This window comes from Gymnogyps californianus, chromosome 1 (genome assembly GCF_018139145.2).
Source record: "Gymnogyps californianus isolate 813 chromosome 1, ASM1813914v2, whole genome shotgun sequence".
NCBI lineage: Eukaryota > Metazoa > Chordata > Aves > Accipitriformes > Cathartidae > Gymnogyps > Gymnogyps californianus.
Genome location: NC_059471.1, coordinates 23,171,789 through 23,187,223, shown reverse-complemented (window position 1 = coordinate 23,187,223; position 15,435 = coordinate 23,171,789).

Below are 15,435 nucleotides of genomic sequence, written 5' to 3'. Positions count from 1 at the left end.
CCTATCACACAGCACTGTCCCCAAAGGCATCTGTGTGTATGAAGAGTCCCTTGAAAGCCAGGGATCATACCATGATGATGTCTGCTTCACCTTTCTGAGCCCTGCCAGTCCCTATTGGCCCCACAGCGTGGGTTGGAGAGGGAGACCAACATGGCATAGGACTTCCTACATTGAGGATTGGGATGGTGAGAATGTCCTTGCCAATGACCTGGGTTTGCTTTCTCGTTGCTCCCATCTGCTTTCTGCCCTCAGTCTGATTACCACAGAAACATCACCTCTCAGGTGCCTCCTCACCATGTACAGTACTGCATGCTAGAGCCATGTCCCCAGGCTTTGCTGGGGTCCTGACCCTCTCCCAGCACTGGCTGCTCTTGCTAGACATTTCTGACTCCAGGTCAGACCAGGTCCAAGTCTCCCCAAAGGAAAGAGCAACACTTATGCCAGGTTGCTGTCAGAACTTCTTCAGCCAGGCTGTGTTTTATCACTTGAGGGACAGGATCAGACCTTGCCCCAGGAGATGCATATTCAGGGAGGCATATGCTGGGCTACGTGGACACTTGTTCTTATTCCTCCCTATGGTTGCTCAGTCAACAAGACATAGCAGGCTGTCACACCCTACTGATGCACAGGGAAAATCAACTGTGAGCCTGCTGTAAAACTGGGGACAGTATAAGACCACAAAAGGAGACTTTGTCCCATCATGACCTGGTCATCACAGAAAAAGCAGCCTCAGAACTCTGGTTTTATTTGGCCCGTCTGAGGTTACCCCTGGCTGGGCCAAAGCCAGGGATGCACCTAGCCAGCCTGCTTGGGGGTAGGCTGGGAAGAGGCAGCCTGTCGCCTCCCTCACCCCCTCCAGGGTTTGGCAGTACCCCATACAGTCAGCCTCTCTCTGGAGCCTACACTGTCCTATCTCCATTTTCTTGAGTCATTTGTGGCTTTGGGACTGTTGTCAGCCTGTTACTGGTGGGCACTCAAAAAGCCAATGCCCCCAGCCAGGTGGCAAATACTGCCCCATAACTTGCCAGCATAGTTGTCATTTTTTTTCCAAGTAAAAATATCATTGCTGACCTCGCAGAGGCTTCAGCAAGCATTGTTATTGCTCACAACTGAACACAACCTCATGCCACTACAACACAACTTTACCAGGATCCATGTCACGGTCATCTCCCAGTCAACAAAGTTATGCCTTCCCAAGCATGAAAGACTATCTTCAAATATTGTCATATTATCTCAAAAAGTAACCGGATTTAGTTTAGATATATGGTACATTGGTTTAGATATTCATATTTTCAATATACACTATACCTACCGGACAGAAATCAAAAACATTAGGAAAGTAAAGGTCTATTTTTGTTTGACAATTTCCCCCAGTAAAAAAAGAGTCTTATGGTCTGCTTTGAAGTCACCTTTATCTCCATTGTTTATACAATGAGTTTTCTTTTCATTGGCTAGACTAGCACTAATATAAAAATCAAAGACTACTTGCAAAAGAGTTCTTTTGTGGCAAATACATTTAAAAGATCAAATCAGACATTAATAATACGGAAGACAAGCTTACCCAGAATGCTGGAAAAACAAATTTTACTTCCATTGGTGATAGTTTGCCCTAGAAGACTGTCCCAGGGTGGAAACCTTTAAAAAAACAAATAAAAGATTCATTAGAATTAGAGTAGGTAACAAGGGCATACACCATCAAATCTTTTGTAAACACAGTGCTCAAGATTAAACATCCTGCTCTTCTGATTATGATCCTGTGCAAGTTTCCTGGCATTAGCTCACAGATAAGCTGGTCTGTGTCAGCAGTGAGTGAAATGAAGCAATGCACCTACTCTCAAAAGGGGAAGAGGATACAAAAACTTTGTGAAACAAAAACTCCACATTTTCTGTTCCTCTTCCTCTGGAGTATCTTTAGAGTAAGTCAATGCTCTCAAGTCAAATTTAGGTGTGCAAGCTGAAGGGGAAGCACAGATTAAACCTAGTCAGGTTTTAACATATTTACAGAGATCATTGTTTTTAAGGGACTCTGTGCTATTTGACGCCTTGTCCTTATGCCACATTTTGATGGGATAAGGGTGATGTACTGCTATTCAGGGAGATTTAGCTGAATTTGCTTGTGTAATGAGATCACCCAGAAAGTGTGGAAGGAAAGAGGAGAAACAAGAAAGGGTGAGGAAGATCATCCTGAAAACACACAGAAGGAGCTTCTCCCAGAACTCAAGAAAAGATTGCAATCACAAGAAATAAACATTGTGATCAGAGAATGCAAGTTATATCAAAAGATAACAGGTCAAGGCAGAGAAGGAAAGTAAGTCAGTCCCGAGATTTGATAAGAGTTCATGAGATGTGATTTTACCAGTGGTAAAAGGGGCCAAAGTCAAACTGCTGAGAATCAAAGATGAAAGTAGAAGAGGATCTCCCAAGTAGGACTGACCAGATCATAAGATGACAAAAAAGCTTGAAAAGGTTTTGGTTATGGGTTTGTTTGGGTTTTTTTAATATTATGTCAGTGATGTGTATTTATTTGTATTATGATCGAAAAGAGATAGAAGATACTGGAGTGAAGAGTTAAGAGGTATGAGTGCAAGGAAGACCAAGAAGAGGGATGTGACAGTGGGACAAGCAGAGCAGGTGGAGATCAGAAGAGACCTGAGAGTATGACAGAGGAAAAGGCAGAGTCAGAGAAAGAATGGGGAAGGACAGCTGAGGGAAAAGGGGGAAGTCATATGATGCTCATTTTTTTCCTTGTGGTAAAGAGCAAGTGGAGAAAAGTTAGATAAAAAGCTTAGAAAATATTACAAGATGAAAGATAAATGGGATTTTAGGTAAGAGATTTAATCAAACAGTCTTTTAAAATGTTTTATTCACATGCAACTGATGGTCACCATTTATGATAAATTTCACATAAATGTGGTAAAATCCCAAATCCAAAGTAACCCACATGAAAAGTGCACTAATTACAATGAAATTTATATTTTAATAAGAAATTCCAGGTATGTTCTATTTTTCCCCCCACCTTCCATTCCCCAGCAGGGCAGGTTGCTTCTTTTCAAATAACTCAGTTAAATTAAGTTGTATGTTCAGCCTCATTAGCCACCATTTCCATTCCCCTGCGGTTTTAATTAGATAGGTCTCTTTGTGCACAGCTACCTCAATCCTTCCCCCCAAACAATCCCACAATGTTGCTTTTTTTATGTTATCATTCTTCAAATGCTCCTGATTACACTGGAGGCAGCCAAGGCGATCGGGGCAGAGCAGAGCTCTCCCATGGAGAAGGCAAGGCAGGAGCTGCAGCCAGCAAGGCACACGCACCCCTTGGGCAGGGCTAAGATGCTCTTCCACACTGTTTTACCCACTTTAATCAAGACAACCCATTAGCACAACTGGCTCAAATGAAGAGTCAGACCCTCTGCATAGACACCAAGCCCCAAGCACAGGAGCTGACTTCTCCCAGCAGCCTCCTTCCTGCTCCACGAGCCCCCATGCTGGTCCACCACCTCCACACCCAGCACATGAAATCACAGGGTAGGAATGAGGCCCCAACACCCCACCGAAGCCATGGGACACAGGAGGCCCCTGAATTCAGGATGATACCTGGCTGCAGCTCTTCTCCCAAAGCACCCACCCTGGCAAGCCCAGCACATCCCCCCAGACCAGGCCATGGCACTGTCTCACAAGATAGAAGAAAGGCTCAGGAGGACCTCCTCCAAAGGTCTGACCTGGCCTTTAGTCAATTTTTTTTTTTAAACAAGCACAGGAGCAAAGGTACCAAGATCATGAGATGACCTGTTTCCAGCTGGAAATGGGGGTAAAGGCTGGTGTTTCAAAAAAAAAAAAAACCAAAAAGGAAGTGGGGGAGGATCAGCTCTGCCCATAAGGAGCAATACAAGACTTTAAGGGCAGGATTTCTGCTTCAGCCCCTATTTACACTCTATTAGCAGAAAAAGACTGCAAATCCAGCAAGCATGGTTGGCAGACAACCCCTCAGAGCAAAGGACCTCTGCTCCACAGCTACCCTGCAGCCCCAGAGGAGAGCCCCAGGAGCTCAGCACCACTCCCAGGCTATTCCTGGCTGCCCAGGGTCAACGGCAGCACAGCAGGGATTAGAGCAACTTGGATTTGTTACGTAAGGGACATGTTGCTCACGGCTTCTCTCAAATCCCAAAGACATTGCTATTATGTAATAGGAACAAACAGGGCAGTTTTTCCGTGATTTGATTTTTTAAAAGTGCTGAGCAGCTAAAAATGAACATTGTGGGTCTGTCAGACTCAGTGTTATGTTTTCCACTCTAATCAGTTTAACCTTAAAGCTGCTGTAGCTTATAGGGACAGTGACTCAGCTCTCACTTTGCCTGAGGCCTCAAGATACAGAAAGGTGAAATAAAGCAACCTTTGTCCACCTTCCGACCAGGTCCTCAGTGGAGGGCAAAGCTTGTATCTTCTGAACCAAGCCTGAGGGCTTTCATTTCTTCAGCATCAGTATCTCGCTGGCTCTATCAACATTAAAGGATTACCCATATGAATAAAGGCTGTGGACCTGGCCCTGAACTTTGCTGCATGGATTGGATGGTGGCTGTGAGCCACTCTGACACTTGGGCTTTCATCAATGAAAAATGCAAGCTTATTTGGCAGAGTCTCCAGAGTTCCCTGTCTTCTTAAATCATTACTGTGAATAATTCTGATGGCAATGCACACCATTTTACATGATACATCTATGTATACACATGTCATTTAAGAAAATATGCATATTAACAACAAATTCCATTGTTTCTGTAAGCCACTTCTTAACTCATATTTGGGGCATGCTCCAGCAATATCAAGGATGGGTAGATGCAGATTTTTCAGGAAGTCTTAGTTGGTAATTTGATCAAGCTGCTGTCAAAGATTAGCACTTTGCCCAGTCTGGTTTTGTTTTAGAAACTTACTCATTTCTTTCCAGCTTACAAACTACGTTTAAAGAAAGTTTTCCATTCTTTTAAAATGCTCTTTTAAAGTTTTCTTAGTTTAAGATCTGAAAAAGGAAAAACACTCTTTTCATGTAGATCTCTGATTTCCTATCTATTCCCCTAGCCTTTCAACCTTTTAACACATCGAAAATAGCCCAATTTTAGTGCCCATGCTGAATACTTGTTTTGATCCTCATAGCATTAAGCCCCAAGCAACGTATCCAGATTGTGACCATGATAACAGCAACCCTGTCCTAAGCACTTGCTCCTGATCTCCGTAACATTTCTAGTCTTGTGCATGCAGCCACTTGATTTTACCAAGGCTCATATAGATTGTTTCCAGAGATCGTTTTGCTGTTTTTCCCATTTTAAAGCCTCACTATTATATTGCAGCAATAGCTAAACAACCTTTCATCATAACAGCAAGAGAAGAACCTAAAATCCCAATGCTCTGGTAGACCAGAAGGAATGCATTCATCCTGAGAGTATGGCTCTGCCAAGCACACTCAAGTGCAATTTACTTCTGAACGTCTTATCTGTGCACAGCATCCTGCCAGCTTTCCCTGTGCATACCACATCATGATTCCTCCCAGCATTCTGGCGTGAACAAATTGCATTGAGCTTGGAAATGCTTAATACAAAGCTTTATTTTTCCCCCATCACAATCTAATTCTTGTTCAGTAACATTAACATACCCTGTAGCGCAGAAATACACTACTTGGGAGTCATCTGGTCCCTCTGAATTTTTCTGGCAGTATCAACTTGAGAATTATGAGGACTGCCTTGGACTGAAAAAATCTCAGGTGGCTTAAAGGGTTGTTGTTCCACGTGCCCCATGCAAAACTTGGCAGACACAACACATGCCAGAGGGCAAAAGCACTATTGGAGCATCTCTGTTCTTCAAGCTATCCTTGCCTGCCAGACTGGCTCTTTGGCAGCCTTAGCATTTTGCCATAACTTAGAGCACCCTGTGGGGATAATAAACACAGAAGCCAACTCATTTAGGCTAAGCTATCAAATAGTTAAAATTCAAAAAGTAAAATTTAATAGAGAAACTAATTAGCCCAGCATGTGGTTTAGATGCTTGTTTACTTTTTAACTACGATTTCAAAGGGAAGTCATTCTCCTGTAAGTGTTTGGTGATTACACCCATGAAGTGAAACTCACAGCTGTGCAAAGAAGAACAAGTTATGCCTTTTTTCCAGCTCTGCATCCCGTGCAATAGTGTTTCAAAGAAGTTTATCTCTGGGCAGAATAGCCCTCAGGCTCATATAAGGAGCAGCAACCTGTATTATACCATCATCTATATTAAGAGTCACAATTGCAGGCTGGGAGGGGAATCCAAGGAATTTTTTCAGCTGATGCTTTTGCTAGTTTTGAGGACTGCATAAAAATCACCGATCTGCAAGTGATGTCACTAACAGCAAAAGCCTGGGAACTGCTGCTACACCAGATGCTTCTGAGCATTAAGTCATTTGCAGAGACTTTTGATGGGGATGCCACTGCTGGAACAAAATGGACTTCTCCATCCACAGTCCCCAAACACCCTGCAAGAGTGGGCCAGCATACTCCTCCCAGTTTTTGGAGAGGAAGCTAAGGCACGGTCTTAAACCAACTTTACTGCAATTATACAGGAACATAACTTGGATCTCCTTACCTTCCAGCCACTGCACCACTGACGCCACTTTCTGTGCAGCACTACATGCTGTGCCACACTATGCCACAAAAGCAGCAATAACTTTTCCTTGAGCAGAAAACAGTTCCTGCCCTGAAACATGAAGATTCACTGTCCCAGGAGCTTTGAACCTGTTTGCCTGACTGCCAGCCTTGTAGCCACTTAATTGAAAAAGAAAATAGAATTCCTTAAAGAAATTACTAAGGTGATTGCTTAAATCAGGTCTTTTAAACAGTCCTTTCTTGTATTGAAGACCTATTTTTCAGATGTTTTGAATGTTTTACAGATACGCCTTTTGGCTGCAAAATACTAACCTGGTTCTGTATCTTAACAGAGTAATATGGGACAGAGCTTTAATTGGTGTAAATCACTTGGATGTGAAGTGTGAACGGCTAATCATTTCCCATCTTGCTTCTCACCCTACAAACCCTCACTAAGTAGGTCTTCCTCATGAAGCCAATGGCAGCAGACAGTTACAGCATTTGGCTGTACTCTGGAGATCTTTCTGGTGACCTTGGGTGAAGTGTTGCACCTTATCCTCTTCCCAGTTCCCCACTAAAAAATCCAGAATAGCAAGATGATACCATATAATGAAAGTGGACAGAATAAACAAATAACGTTTTTGGAGAGTGAAGCATCAAATGCATACCCAGCAACAAAAGTGACAGTGTTCCCAGGCTCATGAGGATGCTATTTATATGAAGATAGTGCCAGAGTAAGTTATACAAAAATCCATCAGAATTATTTTCCTGATGAAAGACTGTTTCAACAGGTTTGAGTTTGCAATAGCAAGCTCAGGTACAAAATAAACCATCACACACTTAAATTTCCCTGCTCTTTGCTACTTTCTTTCCACTTTCAGCTACTTATGACTTCTTTAACAAAACTGACTGCAGAGCTTTCAGTAAAAGTTGCATTTAAACAAGGCCAGTATAATTACAAATAACTTATGATAAAATGCAATACTTGTGTAGGGAAAGCATTTGCTAAATCAGCTGTGCCTCAGTAGTCTTTTTAGCAAGCCTCAGCATCCAGCCAGGTGTGGGGGGAAGAGATCCTCTTGCACTGCTTGTTGCTGGCATTTCGGCAAATATCTTTACTGATATGTCCATTATTATGCCTAGATCTTTTCTCCTCCAGAGTGTTCAATCAAATATTAAACCGACCACTGTGTATGAGTCTCTACCGTATTGTGCTTCACTTCATCTACCATTGTATGACTCTCCGGAGAGAGCACATTTCACTGGAGCCTGCAATTCTGGCTGCAATTCCCTGTCCTACGCTGATTTCTGGTGCTTCCTGCACAAACTTAGGAAATAGAGAATGCACACTGGAAGCCAAAAGTCTTGTTTTTCCTAACTTATTATGAGGGAGGACTATTTCTCACTGGTTACTGAGTTCCCTGCACAGCCTCTGATGTGCTGTTGTGCTTTACAGGTGTGGAGAACTGCACTTCTGCAGTAGATGTGTTGCTAGCTCTCCTCTCCCCACTATCTTCCTAAATATCTAGCATTGCTTACTATACCATAAATGTATTTTGCATAGAAATACACATTCCAGAAATTTAGGCCAGGAGTTTTAAGCTGTTTTCTTGTTTGTTACAGTCACTATCACAACAGACAACGCCCTAGAAAACTTTACCATACAAGAAGCTTTGCTGTAAAGAAATGAAAAACTACTTCTCCAACCCAAACCTACACCTGACATTTGTTAGATCAGTAGCCAAATACCTACCTCTGTCCTTAAAGAGATGAATATAAGGAAAGACATGGTACCACATCAAAAGCTACTTCAAATAAATCACATGGACACAGCCTTGCAAAGGTTTTCTCAACCCTCCCCCCATCTCAGGTAGTGATTTCCAAACTCACAGTGCATTGCTCAAAGGATCACTTACAGAATCCCCCTATTGTACCTTAAAATAGGACTTTGTTCTGCAGAAATTAAGGTGATGATAAATAAAGCAGAATGAGAAGTTAAGCCTCATTTGCATACATGTAGCTCACTGCTACCACTCTCCTGCAGCACAGGCTGTACTGCTCTCCACAACAGATTGCAGATAGGAGGCAAGTGGCCGGGTATATTTAATTGCATTGGAAAAGGGCAGACTAGTAAAGGGTTTATGCAGCAGGAGATATAGAAAAGCCGACATCCCTGCTTGAAATTGGGGATGAGAAAAAATAAAACCCATAAACACAACACTGAATGTAGAGAGCATAAAACAATTCCTGTATGAAATCACACAAACCAAAACAAGGCATTTATGGATCACGTTATATCTAGCTCAATTGCTGCCAAGTGCCTCCTTAATGCAGTCATCCATTGCAAAGTTAACTTCTATGCAAACACTTGACATTTAATTATTTTGCTACTGATGCCTTAGTACCAGTAAATATTTCTAATGTTTGACACCCTGAGAAATATTTATTAATTTTTTTATCTTTGACGTTTTTAATGCAATGATAAATGTCAAGACTCCTGCTGGCTTGCTCTTTTCATGTTTAGAGTGATCAGGGTTCCCTGGCTCCCTAACAGAGGTGCCCGTAGGGAGCACAGGCTGGTGCGAAGGCTGAGGCACAGCGCAAACACCCCCTCTGCACTGCTGTTACCTTCGGGACACAGTGACAGGGACCAGGGAGAAAGAAGCAGAGGCAAAGGTAGCAAGGGAGATGAAGTGAGGAGGGCAGGAAAAGGTACCCAGACTCACCTAAACTGAGTTGGAAACAACCAGCCTAGATGAACAGCTCTTCAAGCAGAGATGTCTTACCTGAGCAGGGAGACCTGGACCCACTGCCCTATCTTCCACAGCTTTGTTATCTTTCCCTTCATACCAAAACACCAGCTTATAATTCACAGTAGCTGCTTTATCTTTTCATCATTCTTAAGAAAAATACTGAGATGCCTTTTACCTCCATGGAAGAGTCAGAGAGTAGCTGCAGCTTTAGCACTGGGAGCCGGTGGGCTGCTATAACTCGGCGCTCACCCTGAACTCTCCACTCGCCCGTGCTGAGCGCCCAGCCCGGGCCGGAGGTCCCCAGCCCGCTCCGGGACCCTGCTCCCCGTGGCACTGTCACGCCGTTAACTCACTGCTGGCATAAACCAGGCAATTTCGATCTTCGCCCAGATGCTGCACAGAGAGTAATGCCCGCTTGAGCCGGTCCATTTATTAGCATCCTCAAAACTTTTGGCTGAATGGATTTGATAATACATATTATCCATCTTAATAAGCTGGGCTCGCTTCGCTATCATCTCACCACCTAAACGCGTGCCTTCACCACAGGTAGCGGTGAGGAGCAGCCTACAGACCTGCCGCGTTCCCGGCATCCGCCTTTCCCCCCGCGCAGGACCCATTCCCCATCTCAGAGAGCTTTTTGCCCACGTCCCGTCCCCCGGCCACGGCGCTGCCGTGGCGCACCCAGGACCCCGTGGGGTGTGCGGACCGCCCGGGCAGGGGGAGCGGGCCCCCCGCCAGCCCCGGAGGAGCGGCGCTGCGGCCGCCAAGTCGCGGGGGCGATGCGGGGCAGGGAGGGGGAACCCCCACGCACACCCACCCCTGCCGCCCCGCGGAGGGGAGCGGAGCCCGCGCTGCCCACGCCGGGACAGGGGATGCGCGGACGGCGGGGATGCGCGGCGCTCACCTGCCTCCGCGCCGGTACCGCTGCTGCCGCCTCCGGTGGTGGTGGTGGTGCCGCCTCCTCCCGCCGGCAGGACAGAACGGCGGCGGGGCGCGGGCCGTGTTTATATAGCGGCGGGGCGCAGCCGCCCAGCAGCGCCCGCCGCCGCCCGCGCCCGCCGCCGCCGCCGCCGCACCGAGGCGAGCCGCAGCGCCCCCTGCGGGACCGTGCCGCGCCCTGCGCCGCCGCCCCGGGCGGGGCACCCCGCCCCGCGCCCGGCCCCCGCGGGACCGCCAGTCACCCATAGCCCCGTGCCCCCAAATGGACCCGCCAGGGACGACACAGGCATCACGACAGAGGTGGCGATATGGATAATACAGGCAGTTCTCGTGACTGCATTTGTGGGACGCTTCTACCTCCGCCCGTTTTTCCCGGGAATTGCCGTGATTACGCGTGCAAATCAACACCCTGCAAGCAAATAGGTGGTTTACGGTGGATTATTGAATGGAGATTTTCCTGGGAATATAGGTACGGGTCCGCGTCTGCCGGGGAATGCGTAGTGGTGCCTCAAGTGACATCAGACAGAAATGGGACTGGCTCGTGGCAAGGCCTCCTGTTCCTTGCCTGGCCGCTCTCCAGTTCTCCCTCGCTCTGAGTTCATTTCTCTTTCACTTTAAAATGAGCAAGAAAATAAATAAATAAATAGGCAGACACACAAATTTGCTTTTCAGCAAAACTTGTAACTCAGTCAGTCACCTCCATCACTTTTGCTATGCTTAAACTCTTGCCCACGGGTTTTATTCCCGTTAGGGAAGCAAGCTTTGTGATATAGGCAGAGGCCCTTTATTGTACATTTAAAGCCTTATCTACACGTACAGCCTGTTACAGCTATCTCTGTGCGTATTGTTATATTCCCGATGAGCCAGCGCTCATTGTTTCAATCAGCGGTTAAAATCAGCAGCAGGCACGAGATCAGATGGGAGTTTTACGATCTGTGTCTAATGCTGGGCAACTCAATTAATTTTTACTAAGTCCTCTGGGCAAATGCATGAAGGCCTGTTCAGGAGGGGGCGGTGAAGGGGTTCCTGGTTCGCGAGGCCAGCCAGATGCCACACGGCATCCTCCTGCCTGGGAGCCCCGGCAACGATGCCTGGAGGCACCAGGAGGAGAACCAGGAGCTCAGGACCAACACACAGAGGCATGAGACAGCAAGTGTCTGGGAGTCTGGGGAGACCTGGGCAGAAATGTCCGTGGTCTGCATCCCAGCTCCAGCCTGGCCCTTTGGCAGTTGGGATCTACTATAGCATTGTGGAAAGACTTCCCTTACCCAGTGCTTGTCTGATCAGGCTGATGTTACAGCCTCATACGGCAGGACAGTCACTGTCACAGGATATATCCTTATTTCCCGGGCATGCAATAACTTCCTTATTTCTGCCTGTGCTCAAACACACTGTGCTCGCATCTGTCTGCAGTCTGAAGTGCCAAGTACCATCCCTGTGGCACCGTAAGTGAGTCTCTTATCCTTAAAGGACCTTTCTTTAAGGTTTGTCTTCCCTACTGAAAAAAGCTGTGTTCCCCGCCCCCAGCCCCACCATGCTGGACTAAATGCTACGCTTGAGTTACAAAGACAATGAAGATAAAGCATCTTAGCTGGTAAAGTTGCTGAGAGCATCCCTCTGGCTGGCACAAAGGAGGACCCTGATGAGCCCTGCGCTGGCAGGTTTAGCTCTGGTGGTTTACAGCACGAAACCCCCGCCAGCTCTGCCAGAACTTTCCATCCCCCACCAGAGTGGGCAGGACAGGAGACGTGGCCACACCTCGGTTCACAATTCAGAATATTATTTATGTTCAAACCCTGAGCTTATCTATGGTTAAAATAAGGGGAGGGGATCCTGAGGAAGTGAACAAAACCACCCAGCACCTCAGCTATTAATTTTCAGAAAGTAGCAGTGCCATTTGTCTTGTCCAAAGGCATCACCAAGAAACCATTGATGACAGGACTTACAGGTTTCACTGCCCTCTTTTTACGTTAGTAGTTGAAAGGACCCACTGACTGTATTAAAACAGGGACAATAACTGAGAAAGCCCAAATTCACACAAAATATTAATCGGCCTGCCAAGACCTATTATATGAAAAAAAACAAATACATGCCAGCATTGAGTTTCTTCCCTCGATAGAACATTTTTGCAAACAATTATCACTCCCAGCACTTGACTTCTGATCACGGAGCTATTGCACTCTAAAAGATAATTCATGCCATTATCACACCTAATTAAAAGCTACTTAGCTGTAGAATGTGGGCTCCGCTTTATTTTTAGATTCTGTGCAGAAGTAAAATTATCTGCTGTAGATAATTCACATAAACTTGTTTTTCTTCAACATTTGGAAGAGAGATCTATAGCCCATACAAATGTACAATGAAAGATTTCTTATGCAACTCCAACAAACAGAAGGGATAACAAAAAATTGTTGCTTACACTGTAAAGAGTAAAAGAAAATTATGAGAAACTGAAGCAGTGGATGGCTTTTATAAATGTAGGCAGAGCAGTTTCAAGCCCAGTTTCAAGCCAAAACAACTTTGTTGATGTGTTTAGGAACAAGCTGCTGCAGCTACAGAGAGGTGGCAGAATAGCCTCACACATAGACCTGGAAATAGAAGGCAGTGAGGAACCTGTGGCCCAGAGCAGGGACAGCCTGCCTGTGAACACGCAGGACTGGATACGGTCCTGATGGAACTGGGGAACAGAGCAACTACATGCCTTGGCCATGGTTGACCTGGCGAGCCCCCCAGGTCTTTCCTCCCTGTTGTAAGAGCATGGACGGTTGGCACAGTGGAGGCACCTTTTGCTGTGCACCCAGGCTTCATCCCTTGGGTTTAAACAAGCACCAGGACATCTCAGTGGCTGTGTTCGCACTGATGGACATGGTGGGACCAGGGACCAAGCTGGATTGCTGATCACCCACACTGCTTCATTGTTAGCGTGCTCCAGGGCACAGTCCATGCCAATGCCTTGTAGCCCGCCACGGCAAGACAGTGCCTGGCACAGCCTGGGGGGTGGCACGCAGGAGGGACCGTTCCCAGCAAGCAGCAGAGATGGGACTGCACTGCTTCCCATTTCCTCCAGCCTACTCAGTCTTCTAGCTCTGTCTCAAGGAGGCTTTGCAGCCACAAACTTCCCTCCTGCCCCACCTCAATTCATGCAATACAAACCCTGTTTCATGCAATAAACCACCATTTTTGTGGGCTGCAGCACAGCTATTACATTAGTTCAAACAGCATAAATGAAAAAAAAAAAGAAATAGAAGGGAAACATCTACGCATTAGTACCAATGTCTTAGGGCCACAGGGGCACCAGATGGGAGACCAGGTTCAAGCACTATGCAGCATAGACATAGTTAGTCTGTGTCACTTGGCCTCGGAATCAGAGAGCAGGTCCTGGCTCTGTTTACTTAGTGGTAAATACAAAGCTGGTGATGCCAGAAGGCTGCACAAGGCTTATTTTTCTGCAGAAATAAGCAAGAGGCACAATCAGTATTCAGCTTTGCAGATTACCTGGGAACAACGAAAGTCAGGAAAAAAAAAATAGCCCCCCCCTACATGCTTAGATAAAGCTGCAACTTCATATTAAGGCTATTAGCTCCAGAAGATTTTTAAAAGCTTTTTGTAGCAGGGAGGATGCAGCTCGGATCTGCACGAGAGAGGGTCCACAGAGCAGCTGCATTGCCGGGAGCGCGAGCGCTGCTGAGGGCACACAGAAAAGCTGAGGGCTGCCTGGCTGCCCCTGGCAAGTCAGTGGGTAGGTGACAGGCAGAGCCTGCTGCAGGCAGGGAGAAGGGCTTGCGGCTGCTGCCTGGGGGCACAGACATGCAGATGCCTGGAGCTGACAGCCTGCCTGCAGCCCAGTGCCCAGCTCTGGCTGGGTAAGATGCTTAAGCTCCTATCTCCAAAGGGACCTTAGCCTTCCAGGTCTGGCCCACACACATTTTATCCGCAAAATGATTGCAGCTGAAAGTATGATTTTTTGCTGCTTTGTTTGGTTTTTTTTTAATTTAGATAATTACTGTAGTCCTATCAGCTATTTTTATTTAAGTGCCATCTTAAACTTCAGTTACACCAGTTAAAACTCAAGTGCTGACACAGTTGTCCCAGAATGAAGCTGTCTGATACTGACTTAGGTATCTTCTGGTCTTGAATATCTGTAACAACATAAGCTCTTTTCTATTGCATCAACGTGAGGGGTGACCATGTCACTCAAACTGTTATCGGTGTAATTAAAGTGGGACAACTCTTGTGTCTCGATAAACACTGAGGAGCTGGCTTTGACTGTGACTGCTGCTCTTCTCATCAGGGGAGAGACTGGCTTGTCACAACCCCCCAAATAAACCTGTGCTGTAAAGATGTAGTGGAGCTCTATATAAATTACAGCTAAACCAATTTATTCTCTCATCTGTGAATGTTGGCTGGCTAATTTAATGAGAAATAAAAGGCTGTAGCCAGGGCAAATCTATCATGTAAAGCAAACAGTCTTGCCAGAAAAATATCAACTTAATCTATGAAGTCGATTGCTCTTTCATTCAAATTATGAGGACTATCTTGTACACTCAAATTACTAGTGACTGAAAATCCTGCAAAAACATATTGCATTGGGCACACTAACAGTAATAACCTCCTCATTTTTGAGTAGAGTACAACCAAGTGGTGAGGATGACTTCAAATACTCTTTTCAAATGGCTTGGATTATTTTAAGCCACAAATTCAAAGTCTTCTGGGATCACAATAGTTGCCTCTCTGAGCTGTGTTACCGCTTGATAACAGCAGTGAAACACTGCAGACAGATGATAAAGCAGTTTGATGTGAGCTCTTGTGAATGACACCATGGAAGAAATCTGTCCCATGAGACCTGAGGAATCCCAACCATGAAGAAGAGTAATTGCGGTCAGATAAAAATGGCAGCTTGCTCAACACATCGACTTCCTATCTGAATAAATATAATTGAGCACACTTGCTTGGACGAAGGGGACTTTTCGTGTGCATAATTTCTAATCATCATGAGAAAGGATTGCACAATTTAAGTAACATATATACAGTTCTTTCATTCTTTTTCCAATTTGTATTGCGGAAACATTACAGTTGAGGAAAACAGCTGTTGTGATAGCCTGAGCAGTGTGATTCTCTGCATTTTATGAATTCTCATGGAT